The sequence below is a fragment of the Lissotriton vulgaris genome, chromosome 6 (assembly GCF_964263255.1).
Source record: "Lissotriton vulgaris chromosome 6, aLisVul1.2, whole genome shotgun sequence".
Taxonomy (NCBI): domain Eukaryota; kingdom Metazoa; phylum Chordata; class Amphibia; order Caudata; family Salamandridae; genus Lissotriton; species Lissotriton vulgaris.
In genome coordinates, this window is record NC_141694.1 from 164,658,456 (window position 1) to 164,674,476 (window position 16,021).

Below are 16,021 nucleotides of genomic sequence, written 5' to 3' on the forward strand. Positions count from 1 at the left end.
TTCTCATACTTTTTAATTTGTATGAAAAACTTTTGAAAGTGTGAATCCACTACAAGATGGCAATCGTTTTATTTATTTATTTTATTTATTTATGCAATTTTATATAGCGCGGACTATACCCGAAGGTGTCAGAGCGCTTCACAATAGGAACAGAAAAGATACAAACTGAGAACATTACACGAGCAACAGATTGCAGAGGCATCGTTACGTTACATACGGTAAAGTGATAATTGTGAGCAAACAAGAATTTTCTGCCCTCAACCACTGTGGCACGGACAGCAGGATCAGCACCATGCACTTGTAAATGTGTGACAATGTCTTATGGAGTTCTCAGCACTGGCCTTGAGTTGCAACATAAAAGATATCAAACATCTCATGATGTCCCCACATAAGGATGTATCCACAGTCATTTCCAGGTGCCTCTAGCTTTAGAGTATCCACTGGCAGTGGTGTAGCAAGGGGAGTGGATGTGGGTGGTCAGCCTCGGGCGGCACACGTTTTGGGCCCAACCCCCCTCTCTCAGGAATGGATTGGGATCAAAAATCAGCTCATGCACATCAAAAAAACGGTTGCCCACATTTGTGTATGGCCTTTCCACAAAACACTGCTTCAGCGAAGTTTTATGAAAAGAAAGGGGATGGGGGGCATGTTTAATTAACTTCACTTATATTAAAAAAATGCACAGATTAGTTCGCACAGCTGAGCCACAGATGAATGCAAGTGAGACCACTTCTGCTCAAGCCCCCTGCCCCCGCTCAGTCAGCATACATTAATGGACAGGCCCAGCGGGACAATAAAAGTGATACCTCCGCCCACCTGCCTCAGGAAATGCCACTCAGGCACCCACTGGACCGCAGGTGGCATCCTAACAGCACAGACAGCCCAAAAAAAGCAGCCCATTGCTGAAACTCAGCTACCGGCCCTTCGGGCATTTTCCCGAGTGCCCACGTTACCAATCCGATGTTGCCCACTCTTACCTGTGGACGTAGGGCAGCAAATGTCAGAAAACTGTGCCATCCCTATTTGGGCGGCAGAAGCGGGGGCCGCCATGGGTGGTCTAAGTTCTAGCTGTACCACTGTTCTCCGGAGACCAGCACAAATGCTGATAAGGACCAAACTATCGTTTTCAGATTGAATTTGGGCAGAAATTGGAGATGTATGTACTAGGGCAGGATGCACCAATTCTGGATAGTATCTCCAAGCTATTTACTATCCATTATGAGTTTCCGGGCCTTGAATTGTTTAACACAGATTTACTGGTCCACATCTGCATATTTTACCTGATTCTTATCCTGATACTGTGTTTGTACTTATTTTCCTCTGGCTTCTACCTGAAGGAAAATGTGTGCAGAAAATCATTAGGTTTTACTGAGTGGATTCCTGTACATGGTAACACGTGTAAGCCGGCGGAGAAGTATTCCGAGATTCCACTCTGCCTGACTTATAATAGGTCCATTTGTGTTGAATTTTAACTTTTAAACCTTGTACTCTACATAAGTGCTAATATTGCTTAAATTATGAACTTTTCACCTTGTATTGTGCATGGTTTAAATTGGCATTTTTGCCGCAGCAAATTTGTTTCAGTGGGACATCGCATAGAGGGTTTCCAGCCTCATCTACCCCTCTTCAGCTACAGTTTGCAGCCCACTGGAGGAATGCAATCCAAACAAATCAAAAAAGTGATTAAGTCTGAAGGCAATCTTCACTGAACGAGGAGCCAAAAGTATTCATACGGTTGGGGACCTTCCTTAGGTGCGAATATGCATTTTTCGCCAAAAGTAAACTGTTTCACCATGACCTAGTCTGATGGATAGCCTGCTAAAAGGAGCCCTTCTCAGCCACAGCCTGCTGCCTTGCCCCACTGAGGATTTTTGTCTTCCATTTCAGAGCCTAAGGCCCTCATTACAAGTGCTGGGCTGGGAAGGTAATTATTATCGCAACTTATCAAATCTGATCCCAAGGGAATCAGAATTTTGAAGGTGTGATAATTGTTTTTTAGACAGAATATTGAAAACAAAAATATTGTGTGACAAAATATTGTGTCAAGACTATTGAGGACAACTAAATTGAGAAGGTAAGTTTCTATGTACCTTGACGAAATATATCTTAAAGGTACGTTGATGTGGAGTTAAGAATAGTAAATCTATACTTACCTATTTACACTTGCATTCTCGATATTTTGATCCTTCATATTTTTGCAACGATATTCTGTCAACATGATATTTTTGTTTGTGATATTCTGTTAGTGATCCGGGATAATTATCACCAATTACAAGGTGTGCCTTTCAAAATGAGACATAACACGCAAACTCATTATTTGCACACCAAATTCTGTGTTTTGCCTTTTATAACAGCGTTTTGCTGCGAGAGATTCAGACAGGCTCGACCTGCCAGAATTTATCTGGAGAAAACTCAGAGGGTGTGAAAATTATTACACAATTTGTGCACCCTAGCACAGGGATCGGAATTTAACCCTCCACTTGTAATCAGGGCGTAAGTCAGAATGTAAAACCTCTGACGAGGATGAACCTGGTTTCTGTATCCGATCCATGCTCCACTGCTATCGACCTTAAATTGCACCTAGGTACCAGTCAAGTGCAACCTGATGGCCCATTTAACTTTTAACGTTTGTTTGCACCCTTTTTACTTAAAGCTTTAAAAATGTAAGTCTCTGGCTACCCTAATTGAATTTTTGTTATTTTGTTGTCAGTTTTTCTCAATACATCATTCTCTATTTTAATAAATTGAAGTAGGGTTTTGATTGTGTTGTGTTTTGCACTATTTAACTGTGTAGGTGTTTTACACATTTTCTTGAGTTAAGCCTATCAGCTTTGTGCCATGGCTACTAAAAGTTGAGCTCAGGTTAAAATTACTGAAACCTTTACTGGACCTAACAAGAATATTTACATTATTACTCGTGGTGGACTGCCATCCACCCAACTTATGTTCCACTGTCTTGCAAATACTATTTCAACTTGGTACGAAAGCAACCCTGCATGAAACTCCCTCATAAATGCCTCACAGTCCGCACTTGCTTCGCCAGTTTTAGAGAGTCCCTGTCTGAAGCTCGTCAAGAAATGAACACGGCAGCTCTTCCCGTCACCAGCTGCAGCTGGGAGTGGCTGCCCCAGGGGGGACTGAGCCGAAAATCCACCGCAGAGAAAGGCAATAACAGGGGTGCGTTGCTGTCTAACCTGCCATATACAATGAAACAATCAGACATGACAACAAAGGCAACTGCAGAAAGCACCAGAGGCAAAAGATGTGGTGTAATTCATCCTGGCTTCAGCTGCAATGCCAGCCTCCAGTTCTTTAATTTCACTAAAGGATAGAAAAAAACGCGGAGAAATGTGACTGCTAAGTAACTCTTGAAACTGCATAATCTTCTTGTGCTCCAAAACAGGACATGATTTATGAAGTGCAGGCAGGAATTTCATGAACTCTCCCGTCCCTCACATATCCGTGCCCCCTTCAAAGAGACATCAATAACAGAGGAGCGTTTTTTTCGTGCCTTGTGTGTACAAGATTCCCACGTTCTAGCTTTAGACGGGGTGAACATGAGACTCATTTTGTTATATCTGAATTTGTCGCGTGCTTGAGTTAAATAACAAAGATCGGTTACTATTCTTCCAAAACCTGCTTTTTACTCAGGCATGTGTCAAACGATTGGCTGCAAAAGATTAATCTTTTCAGATATGAAATTTAATGTATGTTTTATCCTGCTCTATATATCGCTGGCATATCGATTTGTAGTATTCTCAAAGAGCTTTGTTTTTGATGTTTATTCGTTCTATAATAATTTATAAGATGTTTTATTCATTTAGTTTTTCAACAACTCATTTCTAACCTCATACGAATATATTGTTTCGGACAGCAATGTTGTAAGTGAATCTGTGAACCTTGGGAAGGAGGGGTAATTTAGAATCCCCCAGTAAACCTGATAAATGCCTTCTGTTGCCTCTGCATTCCATTTCCCCTTTTTAGGTCGCAGCCTACCAAACAGCAAAGCTTTCTGGTTTGCTAAAGGCATCTTAGGAACATTCTGGAAGCTGATTTAAGAATATATTCTGCCCACTGATTACCATTCGCTGAGTGATTTGTTGCTCACTTTTGCTTGCTTTCTATTTGCAGGCTTTATTTGTTTTAGGCTGTTCATCATGTCTTTGTCCCTGTGGAGCATAGCCTGTTTACTGTATTCTTCCAGGAGTGCTCGCTTTCTGTAAACATACCTTTACATCGTTTCACATTTCGTGTGCACTCAAAGACAGAGATCAAGTGTCAAGCTGTGTTCCAAGGGAGCTGAGTGTTTAATTTCTTTCTCTGACTTCAAATTGAGAGACTTTTTCTGACAGTCTGTGGTAGGGGGCGGGGAGGAGCGAGGGGGGAGTGAAACAAAAGGCTTTTTCTAGCACACAACAACATTAAAAGTCTGTAAATGAACTGTGCAAAACTCCAGACTGTATCAGAATTACGAAAGCACAAATGAAGCGCATTATTTTTTTAATTCTGAAGTGTGCTGTATACGAATATTTGAATACAATCACAGCAAATCAAGATACTAGGTGATGCCATTTCCACACATTATCATTTGTGCACTGCATAGTTTTATCAATAAAACTGTATGTCTAGGCAAATGCAATGGTTGATTCAATTGAAAATGTGTTGTCTGTAATGGCAGTGCGCTATCACACCAAGGCAATGCAATCTACAACACTGTACTCCACTCTATACCACTCTATGCCCCTTCACTCTATGCCATTCTATGCAACTCCACTCTATTCCACTCTATGCTACTCTACTCCACTCCCCTTTATGCCACTTCACTCCACCCCACGCCACTCTATGCCACTCCACGCCAATCTACAACACTCTTTTCTATGCCACTCTCCACCACTCTATGCCATGCTGATGGAGCAAGTTTCGCACGTTACGCGACTTGCTTGTATTCAAGAACCTCAAATAACCTTAACTTTGTAATCAATCTGTTTGTCTTACTAATATTGCACATTTTACACTACACGGGGTGTCCCAGTGAAGCTTGCCTATGTGTTCACTAACACTAATACGCTTGCCTCTGAAATGGCTGCTGCTTTGTGGGAATCTAGACTGCACATGCGTCGGTCATAACCACGTGATGTGACTCACTTGCAGTTCTGGTGGGAATTTGTTGCTCATGCGCAATGCTCTTAAAGATGGCTGCTTTGTTTTCTCATATGCTCCGAGCTTGCATTGCCGCTTTTTGCAAAGCTGTTTGTCCTGCACTTACCCTTATGCAATAGTTATTATAAAGTAAGGGGTATAGTAAAGCCATTTCATGGTATACAGTGTAACCTTTTATTGCGTTTCTAAATTGTTTTCGCTTACTTTTCAGGTATCGTATTCTTTGGGCCTGGGAGGCGCTTGATACTCCATCTTGAAGAGCCCGTATGGTACTTGTCATGTGATGAGGGAAATGAACCCTGCAGCAGTGGAACCCAGCCAGCTGGCAGCCGAAGCCAAGATGCTACTGGGAATCGACCTGTTACCCAGCAAGACGAAGCTGACTTGTACCTGAATTCACAACATTTGTAATACACTGCTGTGTACCCTATTGTTTTCTGTAAAACATATGCCATGGGAAGTTAGAATTTAAGGGGTGGGCACGAAAATGAATATTAAGCCTGAGAAAGTCTAAAATGGAGGTGGTGTGATGACATAACCTCCTCCTTTGTCCAATCATAACTTGGTGATCCTTTCACTTGCAACATTGGGGGGTGGTAAACTGACCCAAAAAACAGTATAACTAGCCTAGGTTTAGCTAGAGAAATTGTCCGACTTGTCCGAATAGCTGACCTGTCACTGACCCAACAAACTCTATAGGTGATTGATACAGAGAGCTGCAGAGCACTCTGTCCGTATTTCCACGGACTCAGTCGGGGTTTGGGAAACTTTAAGTGCTGGCGAAGCACTTTGCTGGGAGATTCGAGAACCCAATCGGGGTTATTGGCAGATTCCTTGCAGAGAGGGAGTAGCGCAGGCGTTGCAGCCGAAGCTGAGGGTGTTGGTCGTACCCTTTGGTGAACCCAGCCCTGATCCAAATCTTGGAGTTATCCTGTCCTGACTGTCCATGAGCTGCACCTGTTCGCCTACTGGCAACCTAAGTCCTTGAGGGTCCTTTCCCGCCTTTCCCAACTGACCCGTGGCCAGGGTTAGTCTTCAATCTGTCCTTGGTAAATGTATTTCTGTGTGGGTGTTCGTTTATCTACCCTTCCTTCCTATCGTCCTGAATAAAGCATAATTGCATACGTCCTTTTCTCTGTTTTTCTATAAATTAGATTTTTCATGCATTTTGTCTATTAGCATGTTCCACTTTTCTACCTACCTTTAGTCAAATGCTAAATCTTTTTGCATATATAGTTTGTTCCATTCTTACCCTCCCTATAGAGAATAAGCACATCTGGATATATCAAATTGCATAAGTATCATTTCCTTGAACCGTTAGTGAATTTCGAAAGTCTACTTTGATTAGTATGTTCCCTTTTTTTACCCGCCTTTAGTGAAGTTATGAAAGTCTGTTGATCTAAATAGCATGTTCCATATTTTTCCCTCCCTTTACTTTCGATTTCTAAATGATTCTTACTCTCATTCATAGCTATACAATATTTCTAATGCTAGTTATAGATAGTTTGATCTGTGTAAACCTGTGGCTCATGGCATATTACGATGATGATGATTAGATAAAGGTGTTTAAAACTTCTTGCGCCTGTGGCCATTGAAAAGAGTACAAACATTATTCAATGGTATATGGTATTGTGTTGTCTACTTACTCCCACAGCTTGCTCCCTGATCCATTGTGATCATAGGTACCTGTTTCAAGGATTGGTAAGTCAGGTACACGGAAACAAACAGAAGTGAACTGAAATACTGATAATAGTGTGTAGGTTACCTGATTAATGTATAGTGAAAATGTTTTATGGGCCCAAGTGTGCTTATCTGTTTAGTGGGGTGACCTGCGCACTCTATCAGTAAAATTCTGGTAGCAGTGGTTTGGTTAGGGACTAGTTAAGATAGGTAGATAGGTTACTTGTTGATAAACTGTGTAAAATAATAATTACTGCTAAAATTGTATTGCTGCTAAAAGTATCGATCGATCAAATGTAAAATTATTTTGAAATGTTATGAAATGTTTTGATGAAATGCTGCTATATTGATATACGTATTAACAAACTCGTTAGTGATTGTTATATGTTTTTCTGGAATCCCCGGGGGCAGAATAGCGGGTGGTGAGGAGAATCCAACTCGCAGTGAGGTCAGTGGCTCAAGGAAAATTAGTGCATGGTCAGGCAGAACTGGAAGCGCTAATTAGGGTTTTCTATATGAATAATTGAATAAATGATAGCCACCAGTTCGCTAAAGAAACATCAATTGTGATATAACCTAGTAAGGGTCACACGGAAGGAGTAGTAGGTTCGTCAAAGCTTGAGTGATAGCAAAAGAGTTCGCTAGTGAAACTTTAGACTTAGTATATATCCCGAAAAGAAGTGGATGAGTCAAAGAAGTAGCAGGTTCTCTAATGCTTGTGTGAAGGATAGGCAGAAGGGATCTATCCGCAGTATATGAAAAGTAGACAGAAGAGGTTTACTTGCAGTGAAACAAATCTTTCCTTTCCAGACACTCGAGTACAGTGGCGAATGTTATACGTTGTAAATTAAATATACCACTTGCAATTAAAGAAAGAAATCAAGTTTCGTTACTTTGTGAAGGAGGGAGTCAGTCGCGGAGCTGCGCTGACGTCACTCTGTGCCGCTGGTATTGGTTGAAACAGTGGGTGTGTAACTGAGCTTTTATTGTAAAGGAGGGGTGAGCGCAGAAGCGTGAGAACCTGTCTCACGAAAAGGACGCGCATCCATTGGTTTAAATTATTTGCAACCCAGAGTTGATTGGTTGTTGAAATTTACAAGACGCGCTAGCATTGGAAGAAAAATAGTAAACAGGAGTACATAATTCACGCATGAACTAGGTTTACGAAGTATATGTGGTATCCAGAATTTTTACCTGATCCGAAATACTTAGGTTTTGGTAAGGAACAGATGTTAAAAGGCAGACCTTATAATATGTACGGAAGCAAGAGAAAAATGTCTCTCGTAGACAAAGTTAAAAATTATTTCAAGAAGGATAAACCCATCAAAACTAGAGAGGGTATAATAATTCCACCACCTAATACTCCCGCCTCATTCATGTTATTTGACAAAGGGTATCATACCTGTGTTTGGTTGGAAAATTGGGTGGAATATACCAAAGATGACTGAGTTTTAGCATTCCCTCTAGACGGTACCTTTAATGGTAGAATTTTGTTTAATTTGAGGACCAGAATGAATGATTTACACCCCAGACCCAGATTGACGCAATATGAGGCTTTAGAAGAATGGGAGATTGAGGCCTTTGAGAGAGGTAGACCTAGAATTGACAAGAGAATAAGCAAATGGTATCCGAAATTGCATGGAGAAGCAAAAGAGAAAAAAATGAAGCAGTGGAGACAGAACATGATGATAGAAGGACTGTTCCCAGTACGTACTGTAGACGAACCCGCAGGAGGAAAAAGGACGGAGAAAACCAGACACTTAATGACTGCTGGTGATTCTGAGGATGAATACCTGGAGGATTTATTAATGAAAAATCCACCGCCATATGATGAGGAGTCTAGGTCCCTGAGTACGAAAAATCTATTCTTTAGGCCTCCCTGTAATAGAAGGGCAAGTGCATCTGATCCGACAGGTCCAGGTTATAGGCCTAGCGGTAATGAGGGGTCGAGCATGACCGATCCGACTGTTCTATATTATAGGCCGTCTTGTGGTGAGGGACCAAGTATGACAAATCCAACTGCACCAAATCTTTACCCTCCTTTAATTCACAAGTAATACATGAAACCCTCATGGAAAAGGTTTTACAGGAACGAGAAAGAAAAGCTCTAGTTAAACAGAGAAATGAACTCATCCAGAAAATATCCCAGTTAAATTCAAGTCCTGAAGCTCTGACAATTCGAGTAACTATTGGGCCAGTTGTTCCTCTATATGAGGATAAATAGGCTAGCCCAAAGACTCCAGTTATTACTCCAGCTGTGGTGCAGCCAAGAAACGAGCACTTAATAGTAGATGACCAGGCAAGTGAATGCGAGTCTGTAATTTTCCTAATGGATTTGCCCATAAGGGAACCAGAAGGCAGTTCACAGAGAAAGAACACTCAGACTAGTGCAAGAGAAGTCCAGATAGAGTCATCTTCAGGTACTAGAAGTGCCACAGTAGTGACTCCAGAAGAAATAGATCGATGGACCCGAGAATTAGAGAAAATAAATCCTCAGCCAAAACCATTAGATATTTACAAATTAAGAATAGAATTGGAAGAACTGATGGCTGGGAATGTAGGACTGGACAGGCTGAACACCCTTAGTGAGGAGGAATTACTATTCATTTGCAAAAGTATTACCAGAAACACCAAAGTGTTCCATGAGAAACTAATAGACACAGCAGCTAACATGGGAATAGACGTCAGCAGATCTAAAGTGTTGCAAAAGCCCTACAGAGCAAAATTTTCTGACAAAGATTTAGAAAACATGAACGTGTCAGGGAAAAAGGTTCTGATAAAGGAATTATTGAATCTGTTACAGAAATGGGGAGACCTAGAAAAATGGAAAACCAGGTGGGCAAAGAAAAAGGAAGACAGTAGATCCAGACAAGTGACTTCTTAATATGTCCTAAAAGAAGCTGACAAGGCAGAGACATTGTATCCTATGCGAAAAGTGCCAGGTAGAGGATATGTACATGTCCCATGGTCCAGACAAGATATTGTGTCATTCACTAATGATTTTCCAAAATTACGAGAAAAACATGTAGAATGGTACAGACAGGTAGTAGAGTCGACCGGCCTTAGCAGTGCCGACCAGCCACCAGGCGTAGAGGCAACCCATGCCGTCTGGTGTACGGAATGGCAGCTGCTCTCACTAGCCGCCCTCGCTGCAAAATAAAAAAAGTAAGTGTGCCTAACTTTGTCCACTCATGGACTGCATGCCCTAGACAACCATTATTGTGCTCACTTACCAGTCTCAAACCGCGGTCTAGCATGTGGCGGCTTAACAGACACCACAATTTCTGATATTTATTTATTTCCCTCGTTTTAATTGCTTGTTTTTGCTTGCAAGAAAGTGACACTCATTATTGTTGAAATGTCAGTCCTAATAACGCTGAAATTATGAAGATGTCACACATATCAATCTGAAACCTTGGGAGCTATGCATGACTCCTCTTGGCTAGCCACCCGCCATTCCGGCTTGTGGAGCTAATGACTCCCCTCCCCCAAGCCCGGGCTTGGGGCGCTCGGTGAAAAGCAGTAATTTGGTATTCAGGGTGGACGGTGACGGCCATGGATCTCTCCGAGAGAGCAGCTAAGCATCTCAATGTGTCTATGTGTGTCGCCCCGCTCTCCTGAAGGGCACGCTGTGCCCCACCCCCCACACTGCCCTAACAACCCTTGAGGCACCCAAAGAGCCCCCGGTTAATCCGCGTGAGATCATGGTGCCTGCCTGAGCTCCAGTTTGTGCACTCTCTCCTGGAATGTAAACACTGTTTTAAATCTGTCTTAGCTATGAACATGATACTTGTTTCTTGATGTAGTGGTGCTGATAAATTATTGCAACTGTGTTCTATATTGAAATTTAAGTCCAGTTCACGATTCTATATGCATATTAAAAAGTCTTGTTCACATTTTGCTGTTCTGCTGTTAAAAAACAATTCATAATGTTTTGAATAAACCATTGCACTTTCTTATAGGTTGCTATTTATTTTATGTGTTGTTTTATGTACTAAGTTTTTTTGATGCATCTTTTGTCAAAACTGAGCTCGAATAAAGTAGCTATTGCCAGCATAATCCCTTGTACATATTTCCCCCATGATCAGAGTAGAATTTAGGATTATCTAAACAGCCATGAGAAGTTAGAAGTGTACTAGTCCCTTAAAAAGCCCAAACCATCATGGAGTCGCAGTTAAACTACATGCTAACTAGGTTACCCCTGCAGGCTAAAAAGCTTGATACATTTTGCAGTGAATGGCACACACAAACTAAGATGTATGTATTCTACCGGCCAGAGTGAGGAACCTTCAACACCAACATAATAAAACATACAAGGACTCACATTCAGACCAAGTATGTAGGGCAGAAGTAGGCAATTGGAGAGGCACTGTTAGAACTTTGGGCCGTCTTCAAGGTGGCCCCAATCTACAATCCTGTTCCAGAACTCGCAAGCAAGGCGTCCACACCTCCCCACCATACATATGCACTGAGGTTTCTCTCTGATGCGTGCCATCCCATCCAATGCTGCTCTGGGTTACATCAATCCACTGGTCAAGGGAGCCTAAAGGCTCCCACCAGGCAGTAAACCACTAGATCTAGGGAAGGTAGGTTGCCAGATCAGCAAACCCAGACAATTCCATCCTCATCCCAGATTGGTGCTTTGATTCTCTGAAGTTCGACCCCCATCCATCGTATACAACCCACTAAGCCCCAGTGGCACGGGAAGCCTGCACTCCAACTCATCCAGTAACGCGCTCTCAGGTAACTGGAGGTTCGTAGCAATACTGAATAGTGACACCACCAGTGGGGGGGAGGAAAGAGGTCCCAGACTTCAGGATCTGACACTGAGGGCGGAGCCACAGGGTACTCTCTCCCAGGGTTTCTCAGGCAGCGGAAGAAACCACAGGAAGTGAGCTGGAGGACAGTTTCCTACCAAGCAGAATGGCTTACAGCACTAAGCGAAGGAGGCAGCCTAGGTGGAAATAGAGAAGAACCATGGGTTAAGAATGGAGAGTGAAAATGATCTTGCCTGGGAAGCACAGAGTAATAGCAGAGTGGCGCACATTCCCCCAGAGCAGAGACAAGCCAGGCTCTGGGTTCCACATGAAGAGGAGCCTGAAATAGAACCAGAAAAGAGGTACCTATGGGGAGCGGGACGAGGCCAGGTCATCAGTGTAGGAGAGGGAACACCAATAAATAAGAGATCAGGGTAACCTAGCCCAAACTCAATTAAGACACAGGAGATGCAAAATGACTCCTCCTCATATGCACTAGGAGAGCAGAGACGAGGATGTCTGTCACTCAGTCTGAACATGCCAGTCGAACAAGCTGACCCCTAGAGAGACAGTATCTAAAGAAGGTGGCGAGGTCTTCGTGTGACAATTTTGCCACCTGTTAGCCCACTGGACCGAAAGGAAGTGCCAGTATGATAGACCCTGGCTGGAGGAGGGATCCTTCAAACCTGAGGACATGGCCATTGTTGAAGACTGCATCCAGCATGCAGGGGAGATGCCAGATGGAACTTGTCCTACATGCAAGAATGCCTGAGAAGAGGAGAGCACTACATTGAAGAAAAGCCAGCGGAGAAGCTCCAAGCCTAAAAATTCCAGTTGTTACAGAAAGGCACACCAGGGACAACATATGTGCCGTGAGCCTAGATGGACAAAGAAGGGCTTAGGACAACCCTGCCCTCATTAATTACTGGCAGGAAAATGGTTCTCCTATTTTGATAAAGCACCACAGGAATAAACCTGGTAATAGCCGATTTCCAGAGTCTGATCAGATGCATCACCGGAGAGCAGACCAAAACAGTGTTTTCTAAGCCAGCAACCCAGCTGCCACGTTGACCAACACCGAGCATGACGGGCTGCATTCAGTTCATTCAGACACCAGATCCGGACTGCCCAGAGGGAAATGTTCCCTGACCACCCAGATGTAGGAGGATTAATGGCAGAGTACATGAAACTTGGGGGAAACAGTGACTGACTTTCTGGACAGAATGAGGGAATGATTGGGTCAAGAGAAAGGACAGTCATTGACTGATATGGCCCCAAGGTTGCATTACTCTACAACATCCTCAAAAGAGGAGTGCCCACTGAAATACAGAAGGGGGGGTGGACAGCTTAAATAAATTAGACACCTAACCTTGGTGCCAATACAGGCCCACTGTTAGAACCGGGGTCTCTAGTTGGCAGGGGTATGCACCCTAGTCCAAGTAGGGACCACCGCTTCCGACCTGGTAGCTTGGCGCAGAGCAGCAAAGGCGTAATTTCAGAGGCAATGTGTAAAGTATTTGTGCAACACACAACGGCGATGACACAGTAAAACACTCACAAAAGGAACACCACACCAGTTTTGTATAAGAATAAGAATTTCTTTATCTAAAAAATATGCGAGAACCAAAAGCAGGTAAATCCAGCTCCAGGCAAGATCAATAATGAAAAGGATTCCAGTTTCCCAGCAAGATCAATAATCAATAAGAATGAATCCAGTTCCCAGGCCTGATCAATAATAAAAAGGATTCCAGTTTCCAAGCAAGATCAATAATCAATAAGAATGAATCCATTTCCCAGGCCTGATCAAATCACCAAAAGCTCATGTGTCCCAAGGGCTCCTGATGGCAATGTCTTTCTCACAGTGTCCTTGGATGGCAAAAGTTCACTTGAGGTAGGTCCTTATGGTCAAAATTCACTGGGGGAAGGTTCTTAGGCCAAAGTTCCCTTGTAGCATAATAAGTGTGCCTCTCATAGAAATGATGCTCCCAGTGTAGGAAGTGCGGCTGCCCAGGCGCTGCTGGTAATGCTAAAAAATGCCCCAGTGTCAATTACCAAGTAATTATGCCCCCGTAGGCCGGTCAGTGAAGGACGGTTCCCACCCAAGCACAAAGCTCACACTCCAGGTACCCGGCCAACCCGCACCCTGCCCCCTCGCAGCAGCCTGGTTGCACTGAGGCGTTACCTGGGGTGGTGGTTGCGGGCGCGGGTGCGAGGCTCCTCTCCCCTTGGGGCCTCGGGCTCAGCAGGCGCTGCACGGGTGGGGGTCACGGCCACACAGTGCTCCTTTAGCACAGCGCTTAACAGTGTCTCCAAGTCCGGAGCCTCCGGCCACGCAGCGCTTTGCTTCTCAGCGCTACACAGCGCGCTCCGGTCCCAGTGGCGGTGACCTCAGGGCCAGTTTCAGTCGGCTTGCGCCAGAAGCAGAGGCAATCACAGAGCCCTCGGGAGGATCACGGGGCAAGCAGTGCTGAGGGCAGGCACAGCTTTGCAGGGCAAATCTTGAGAGTGTTGTTGCTGTTCCAAAGGACAGTCTTTAAAACGCTGTGGTCCAAGGACAGGTAGTTTCCTTTAGCTTAAAAAGGGTGCAGTCCCAAAAAGGCAATCTTTAAAAGATTGAAGACTCCTTAAAATGTGGTTCAAAGAAAAGTAGTTCCTTTGGGATGTTGTGGAGACACTCTGGTGGTGATGTAGCAGTCTCCCATGCAGGGCAGGATCAGAAGACAGTAGGGCAGCTCAGCAGGTTGTGGGGCAGCAGTTCCGTGGAGCAGTCAGCCTCCTTCCCAGTGGCAATCCTCTTGCGCAGCAGTCCTCACTCCAGCAGGGATTCTTCTTAGTCCAGGGTGTAACAAGAATGTGAGGCCAGGACCCTCCCTTATATATCTTTTTAGTCTAGGGGCTAGAAAGTGGTGGAAGTCTCTGGAAGGGTCTGGGGGCAGGGGTTTCTGGAAGAGTCCAGGGAGTTCTGGTATGTTCCCTGCCTTCCCTGACCTAGCTGTCACAGTGACGAGAGACAGGCCGTTAAGGATACAGTGGGCAGCCCATCACAGCTCATCCCAGGGAAGAAGGTGTGAATCACCACTCCCACCTCCCAACCCAGGCAGGCTATCAGTATGCAGAGGGGAGGGGGGAGTCTGCAGCCTAATTTAAGTGTAGGCAGGAAAAGGTCCACTTTATAAAAGTGGGATCCCTAGCGTAGTAATGCCCAAACCCTATATATCATTGGAAAGGGTTCCCCGCCCCAAGTCCAACAAGACCAAACATGACAGACTTATTAGGTCCCTGTCAGAAGTTATCCCATAAGGAGAGGTTCCCCATATTAGCCTATGGAGGATTAGCCTTACTGCAGTAGCAGTGGCTTGTGGCAGATATGCCAGCCTCACAAGGTTTTTAGGGGAGAGCACCCGCACCTCAGCACTGTTTAGCAGTGGTGAGGCGCCCAGAGTCCTAAGTCCAACAAAATGTAAGGTCAAAATGGGAGGCAAAAAGGGCAAAAATGTAGGGGAGACCACCCTAAGGCTGACAGGTCTAACACGTGTCCCCCCCAGCTGAAAGTGGGGAGAACTACCCAACCTCCAGGGAGTTCTCATCACTAAGGCGGAAAAACCGAGAGAGACCGTCAGCATTGGCGTGGTCTACTCCGGGTCTGTGTTCCACCCTGAAGTCCATCCCCTGTAGGGAAATGGACCACCTCAACAACTTGGGATTCTCGCCCCTCATTTGCATGAGCCACCTGAGGGGCCGGTGGTCAGTCTGAATCAGGAAGTGGGAGCCAAACAAATATGGCCTCAGCTTCTTTACAGCCCAGACCACCGCAAAGGCTTCCCTCTCTATCGCGCTCCACCTCTGTTCTCGGGGGAGCAGCCTCCTGGAGATGAAGGCTACTGGTTGGTCCCGTCCCTCCTCATTGAGTTGCGAAAGTACTGCCCCAATGCCATGCTCTGAGGCGTCCGTTTGGACAATGAACTCTTTGGAGAAGTCAGGGGCCCTGAGCACAGGAGCGGTGCACATGGCCTGCTTTAGAGAGTCAAAGGCTTTTTGGCAAGCCTCTGTCCAGATCACTTTTCTAGGTTGTTTCTTAGAGGTTAGCTCCGTCAAGGGGGCCACAATGGTGCCATAGCCCTTGACAAACCTGCGGTAGTAACCTGTGAGGCCCAGGAATGCCCTGACCTCAGTCTGTGTTTTGGGAGGCTCCCAGCCCAGGATAGTTTCTATCTTGGCCTGTAGGGGCTGCACCTGGCCCCCGCCTACCAAGTGTCCTAGGTAGACTACCGACCCCTGCCCTATCTGGCATTTGCTAGCTTTGATAGTCAGGCCTGCCTGCTGCAGAGCCTGAAGCACTTCCTGGAGGTGACCCAAATGGTCCTCCCAGCTGCTACTGAAGACAGCTATGTCGTCCAGGTAGGCAGCAGAGAAGGCCTCTAAAC